This window comes from Tamandua tetradactyla, chromosome 2, assembly GCF_023851605.1.
Source record: "Tamandua tetradactyla isolate mTamTet1 chromosome 2, mTamTet1.pri, whole genome shotgun sequence".
In the NCBI taxonomy this organism is placed as follows: Eukaryota; Metazoa; Chordata; class Mammalia; order Pilosa; family Myrmecophagidae; genus Tamandua; species Tamandua tetradactyla.
The window spans coordinates 156,358,786-156,366,685 of NC_135328.1; the positions used below are offsets into that span (position 1 = coordinate 156,358,786).

At 39.3% G+C, this 7,900-nt stretch overlaps 1 pseudogene; it reads left to right on the forward strand.

Annotated features, from left to right (window-relative positions):
* The first annotated feature begins 1,441 nt into the window (after window positions 1-1,441).
* On the forward strand, window positions 1,442-3,558 carry LOC143654378 (transcriptional coactivator YAP1-like; annotated as a pseudogene).
* Window positions 3,559-7,900: the final 4,342 nt, after the last annotated feature.

Sequence of the window (7,900 nt, forward strand, 5' to 3'; positions counted from 1 at the left end):
TGAAGATTCCAGGGGGCCCTGCTTCACTTCTATAGAGCTCTTTCTCTGTGCACTCTCCGTTCTCTTCCTGGCTCTTTGTCCTGAGAACTTTGGCTGGCTTGTCCTCCTCAGATCCCAAGCAGACCGTTTGGCATTCCCTAGGTTTCCCCATTTTTCACTTCATCCTGAAAACTTTCTCCAGGCTGTAAGCAAGATGATGACAGTACTCACCTCATTTGTTTCTTCTGTTTAAGGGACCTCTGAATCACACAGCCTGATGTCCAATATCTGAAAATTATTTTCAAATATTTTGTCTGGATTAGTTGTTTTTAGCATGAGGCCAAATCCAGTCCCTTTACTCCATCTTGGATGGAAATGAAAGCCAATAATTCACCAGATATAGTAAATAACATATATTATAATTCATTTAAGATGGATCTGGGATTTGTAATAAATCAAATGTCCATAAATGATAACCAGTTAGTTCCATCCTATACCAAGATATTCTTTCCAGCCATCTAAAAAATTTCCTAGGGGTTTCCCCCCTAAATTATATCACAGCTTCCCTCTTTTTTTTTTTGCTCCCTCACTTTCTTCCTCTTAGAATTGAGATAAATTGATTGATGACTCTGTGTCTTGTCAAATTCATCAGTAAAATGGGATGATGATCCCTACTTCTCAAGGTCATAAATATCAATAAAGTAATATTTATAAAATGTTTAGTGCCTGAGAAATAGTACTATCCTAGTTAACAGAAACTGTTAGAAGGAAAATGTTTCTCAGGTGGAACACAGATATGAAGGAGAAGGAAATCTCTTTCTTGATTTGGGCTTTGGGAATCAGTACACCTAAAGAAACTCTCATGGATTATGATATTATGAGATATTTCTGCCCTTAAAGAGGAAGTCTGAATATGGAACCATGGTCTTCCTATGTTTTCTTCTTGGTTCCAATATGCAATAGAATTGGGCCTGAATCCCAGAAGCGGAACTCTAATTTTTGAACTAGGTTTCTTAGATTCCTTATAATGTATTACTATTTTTATTACCAGATAGTACCACACATTCTATTTTTCACTTTTTTTGCCTTTATATATAAAAGCAATTCAAACCTCAGTGGCATATTTTGGCACCATAAAATTTTTGAGTCTATTGAGCTTTGAGCTACTTTTACAGTGCCCAGCACAGACCCACCCACAACTCTTAGATCTTCAGCACAGACCCACCCACAACTCTTAGATCTTCTCTTATTTTGACCCATTGGCCTGGGATAGCTGCCCAGAGCCCTCATCTATCTGGTCACAGGGAGTGCATCAGGAGAGTCAGAAGCCAGAATCCAGGGCAGCTGCTACAAACTCAACTGGCACTCTAGGACCTAGGGCAGATCCCACCTCCATCACACAGATCCCCCAGGGATAGGGCCCACAATAGGGACCTGGGCAGCCAGAGACCAGGGTTCCCAGATGGCACTGCAGGCCCCTCCCACAGGGCACCATGTCATGAATCCTGGGATCAAGGGTGGGGAGGTGGTGGTCCTCAGAGACCAATCTGGAGGTGCCCTTCAATGCAGTCATGAACCTCAACACAGCCATCACGTGCCCCAGAAGGTTACAGGTACTACTGGACTCCTTGAAGCTGTAGGAGCCCATATTCCACTCCCAATAGGACAGTACTGATGTAAGCACTCCCTAACATGTTTGAACTCATTCCTCTTCAGCTTCCCTGCAGCTGGGAGCAGGTTCTCCTTGGACAGTGATCCCCACCAGAGTAATCTGTGTCTGTTTACAAGCTTCTGGGATGAGGTACACCAGAACTGGAGCAGCTTTTAAAAAGGGGAATTTAATAAATTTCAAGTTTACAGCTCTAAGCCTATGGAAAGGTCAAAACTAAGGCATCCAGGGAAAGATATCTTATTTCAAGAAAGGTCCATGGGTCAGGAACACCTTTGTCACCTGGAAGGCATGTGGCTGGCATCTGCTGGTCCCTTGTTCCTGGAATCCATTGCTTTCAACCTCTGTTTCTATGGGTGTTCCTCACTTTGCTTCTCTGGGGCTGGCTTTGATCTCTTGGCTTCCCTTGGCTCTCTCCAAATTCTAGCTTGCTTAACAAGCTGGTCTCCAAGTGTCTCTGCTGGGCTCCAACAATCTCCAAACATCCATGTTTCTATTCTCTAGTGCAGCTGTTCTCCAAGTGTCTACATCTACTCCCTCTGTTAGCTCTGTCATTTCTGTCATGAGGTTTCTGTCATTTCTGATTCTCTCCAAAATGTTTCCTCTTTTAAAAGGATTCCAGTAAACTAATCAAGACCCACCTGGAATGGGTGGAGTCACATCTCCATCTAATTCAAAGTTTTCACTGACAGTTGGGCACATCATACCCCTGTGGAGATAATCTAATCAAAAGATTCCAACCTACATTATTGAATCAGGATTAAAAGAAGTTCTGCCTCCAAAAAACTGAATTAAGGTTAAAACATAGCTTTTTTTGGGTACATAATAATTTCAAACCAGCACACTGGCTTAGCAGCTACATCTATTGCTCAACACCTTTGACTGTCTTCTTTTGAAATTCCTGATGACGTACCTCTGTCAACAGTATGGGAGAAGGCAAAGACATCTTCAGGTCAGAGATATTTCTTAAATCACATTGGTGAGACAAGACATGGAAGGACCCCAGGAAGATCATGGTCTCTCAGGTGAATGAGATGCCTCTTCCAGTCCAGCAGTGCAGCAGAATATGATGAACTTGGCCTCATGGGCAACTTCCTGATAGTTGGGAACAAACTATGACATGGGATAGGTCGGATTTACTCTATAGGAGCAAGACCACCTTTTGGTTGAACCCAAGGTTTGACCCTTATTTTGCCATACAACAGAGATTCAATCAGAGTGTTCCAGTGAAACAACCACCACCCCTGGTTCCCCAGAGCCCACAGGGAGGAGTCTTAGGTGGTGGCAACTCCAACCAGCAGTCACAGATGAGGCTTAAGCAACTGCAACTGGAGAAAGAAAGACTGCAACAGAGGCAGGAAGAACTGCTTCAGAAGACAGTAAGGAATATCAATCTCAGTATAGCAAATTCCCCAAAATGTAGGAATCAGCATTCTGCAGCCAGTTACCAACACTGGAGCAGGATAGAGGGACTCAAAATCCAGTATCTACTCTAGCAATGTCTCAGGAACTGAGGACACTGACAACAAATAGCTCAGATACCTTTCTTAACAGTCACAGCTAGAACTCACAAGTGAGAGTACTGACAGTGTATGAAGCATCAGCAGTTACAGTGTCCCTGAAACTTTATATGACTTCCTGAATGGTGATGATAAAATGGCTACAGGAAATAATATCAATCAAAGTACCCTACCCTTACAGCAGAACCATTTTAAAGACTACCTTGAAGTCATATCTATGTGGGCCTTGGAACCCTGGAAGGAGATGGAATGGACAGAGAAGGAGAGGAATCGATGTCAAGTCTTCAGGAAGCTTTGAGTTCTGACATCCTTAATGACATGGAATCTGTTTTGGCTGCCACCAAACTAGATGAGGAAAGCTTTCCTACCTGGTTACAAAGTCCTAGGTAGTCTGAATTCTAAATGTGTGAAGGATCTAAGGAGGGAAGATATATATATACACACACACACATATTCATATTTATACGAAATTCCAAAATAAGTCAGTTTCAATCTTCTGGTAAATACAGAAAAAGATGAACCAATAGCCAGCAAGATTCTTTCATCCTCTCTTTTGCTCTTCCTGTTCATTGCTGCTATAAATATAGTGCTGACCTCTTTCACAGTTGGTGCTAAAGAATTTTTTTTAGAAAAACAGCAATCTTTTTTGTTTCTTTTGCTATTATAACTACTGTTTGTTTGAGGGGGCTGGAGAAAGTGAGCCTGTTTGGGTGAGGGATGTCACACATTTTTCTCAGTTAAATGTTCACCCATCGTTTTAACAAAATACTCAGACTTGGAAATTAAATGCTTCATGTCACAGAATTTAGTTAGTTCAAGCAATTGTTTTTTTCAGCTGCCTTTGGCCAGTGGGAAAATATGACTTGTTAGTTTGAGAGGCCAATAATGTTACATCTCATATTAAGTATTTAATGTGAGTTGAATCATATTGAAATTAAGGCTGAAGACTATTTTACTCTCAGTGTTTTTCTTTCCCTTCTACTGATATTAGTCACATAGAGACCTCGATTTTATTTTAGGAGCTTTTAAGTCATGAGACATAGAAACATATTAATTATCACCATGTACTCCATGTGTTTTTTGTTTTCCTTTTGGGGGTTGGTTGGTTTTATCAGAACCCAGGCAAACTACCATATTGGTGAATAATTTTATTGTTGTGGATACATGTTTTAGTTTGCTAATACTGCTGGAATACTATTTACCAGAAATGGGTTGGCTTCTGTAAAGGACATTTATCAAGTTACAAGTTCACAGTTACAAGGCCATAAAAATGTCCAAACTAAGACATCCAGAAAAAGATACTTGACTCTAGAAAGGCTGATGGGGTACAGAACAACTCTGTCAGGTGGGAAGTCATTGACTGCCATCTGTTCATCCTTTGGCTTCTGGTTTCAAACAGCTTCCAGCTTCTGATTCCAGTGACTTCCTCTTTAAGAATCTGTGAGCTTTCACTTATCTTCTCAGGGACAAAACTCTGGGTTCTAGTTTGCTTAGCATATCATGGGAAATCACATGGTAATGTCTGCTGGGCTTTGCATCTCCAAACTCCAAATCTAGGTGTTAGCTTTCTCTATCAGGAACTTCAAGTATCCTCAAATGTCTGTGTCACTTCTGGTTCCTGTTTAGCTTCTGTCAGGCCTCTCAGCTCCTTTGTGCCTCCTGGGGCTTCTGCATTTCCAAATGTCTGTGTCCCAGCATCTAAGCTTTCTCTGTCAACACTCTAAATATCTCCAAATGTTTAAATATCTCCAAATGTCTGCACCTGTGTCACTCTCCTTTGGTCTGTTTCCCTCATCATGAGCTCTCTTAAATACTCCAGTAAACTCATTAAGGACCACCTTAAATGGGTGAAATCACATCTTTTTTTAATAAAAAACTCACACCTACAAGTCAATATGTCACATCTCCATGGAAACAATCCAATCAAAGTTTCCACCCTACAGTATTGGATCAGTATCAGGAGAACATGGCTTTACTGGGGCACATAGTAATTTCAAGCCAGCACACTTGGGAAGGTTACAATTGTTTTTTTTTTTTGTAAATCTACATTTCCAAGTTTTTAACAGTCTTATTTAAATCTTTATTATCTACTCTCTATTTATACTCACACACACTTAAAATTTTTATGATAGTGTGTATTAATTAGGGTTCTCTAAAGAAATAGAATCAACAGGAAACAATTGCAAATATAAAATTTATAAAAGTGTTTCACATAACCATGGGAATGCAGAGTACAAAATCCACAGGGCAGGCTGAGAAGCTGACAATTCTGATGGAGGGTCTGGATTAACTCCACAGGAGAGGCTTGCTGGCCAAAGCAGGAAGAGAGCCTGTCTCTTCTGAATCTTCCTTAAATGACTTCCAGTTATTAGATTAAGCATCACTCATTGCAGAAGACTCTCCCCTTGACTTATTACAAATGGAATCAGCTGTGGATGCAGCTGATGTGATCATGATTTAATTCTATGAAATGTCCTCATTGCAACAGTCAGGCCAGCATTTGTGCAACCAGACAAACAGGTATCACCACTTGGCCAAGTTGACACATGAACTTGACCATGACATAGTGTGATACCAAGGTTTATCATTTTTTTTGGCCCCACTTTTAAATTTATTTTAAAATGGTATGCATTTAGATACATGACTAGTAGTGCATATTTTACAGATAGTTTAAACCTGGTTGGGGTAGCCTGAAGGTATTTGAGGTAGTTTAGTGTGCTTGAAAATGCAATTAATATGGATAGTGTCTAGAGGACTACCTTATGCCCTCTGTGCAGATAGTAAATGTCATCTGATGAATTGGAAAGGAGCAAACAAAAAATGGCTTTACTTTCTTTTGTTACTCCCTTGGATGAATTTTAAGACTTGATGGGAAATTATTGAGAAGGCTTATATGTGCATGGAAAAGTATGCTTTATATAGTGGTTTACTTTCATTTAGCTTTGGAAGATTATAAGTAAATTTTAGCTTTGGAAGTAAATTCTCCTGCTTTAGTTCTCATTTGTAATGAATATATTAAAGACTAGATTGAAAAATTGTCTAAAAGATTTTTCTTTCTTACAAAACTTGTTCCTACTTCCATATCCTATTAGTTGATCCTTAACAGTTTATAGAATATTGGAAGGGCATGAGTTATCTGGTAAAGGATCAGACTAATAATTTTATACTGGTGATTGAATTTAGTAAAGAAATAAAATAATATAACTATAATTTTATTTTTACAGGAACAGATATGACTGGAGTATGTGTGTACAGGAGTAATAATGGTTTCCAAGAGTTATTTTTCTAAATAACAAAGTGAGGATGAATCAACTCTTCAGTATAACTTATGAAGTAATACTTGGTTGTGAATTATAGTGGCACCAGCCAACACGTCTGTAAAGAGTCCTTCAATGTTTCTAAGATAAGCCCTTATTTCAAGGACTTATGATCTCTTTTCTGGCCATACCTACTCTGAAAAACATCATCTTGGAATGATGGATTCTTTTCTAATTAAAAATTTCAAGTATTTTGGCCTTGTGATTTAGAGGAGTACAAATTTGAAAGTAAGAAGTTTTTATATGAAATATTTTCAGTCCTCAGAAAATACCATCATTGTGTCATATATTATAATTTATTGGTCAGTCATTCATAATAATTGACTCTATGGCTTTTATTCACAAAATAGAGAGATTAAATCTTGAATTAAATCTGGGGGAAAAGGCCACTGTGCAGATGCATTGATTTTCAGAGCAATAATGAAATTCTACTTACAATGCATAATTGAGTATGTGGATGGTACAGCATGTTCTTTTTTAATATGCAGAAGATCAAAGCTACTTGGAGGGAATGCCTACAATTTTCCGTGAGATGCAAATTAAGATTTGCATCTTATTGATCAGTAAAGTAGTTTGCAATTGGGGGATGGGTGGTATGCCAGTTTGAAAGTATTATGTACTCCAGAAAAGCCATATTTTAGTCCTGATCCAATCTTGTGTGGGAAGCCATTTCTTTTAATCCCAATTCAAAGTTTTCTGGGTGGTGACTCAGGCCTAATTTTAAATAGGATTAGTTTATCCTTTACAGGAATAAGTTTCATAGGGGCTGTGCCAGTTTGAAAGGATTATGTACCCTAGAAAAGCCATGCTTTAATCCTGATCCAATCTTGTGTGAGCAACCATTTCTTTTAATCCCTATTCAATAATGTAGGTAGTAATCTTTTGGCTAGATTATCTCCATGGAGATGTGACATGCCCAATTGTGGGTGTGAAATTTTGATTAAATAGAAATGGAATCCCATCTTTTCTGGGTGTTTCTTGATTAGTTTACTTGAATCCTTTAAAAGAGGAAATATTTTGGAGAGAGTCAGAGCTGACAGAAATGACAGAAACAACAGAAACCTCAGAGCTGACAGAGAGAGAGCTGACAGAAACTTCAGAGCAGAGCTGACACACACGCCAACATTTGGAGACCAGAGACACAGATGTTTGAGGATAGTTGGTGTTTAGTAGACATCCCCATGAGATATTAAGCAAGCCAGAACCTGGAGAGAGCCAAGGGGAGCCAAGAGATGATAGCTAGCCCTGGAGAAACAAAGTGAGGAATCCCCACAGGAACAGAGGCTGGAAGCACAGAGCTCAGGAGCAAGGGACCAGCAAGGCACCAGCGTGTCTTCTTAGATGACATAGGTGTTCTTGACCCATTAGCCTTTCTCGAATTAAGGTAACCTCTTGTTGGTGCCTTAACTTGGATA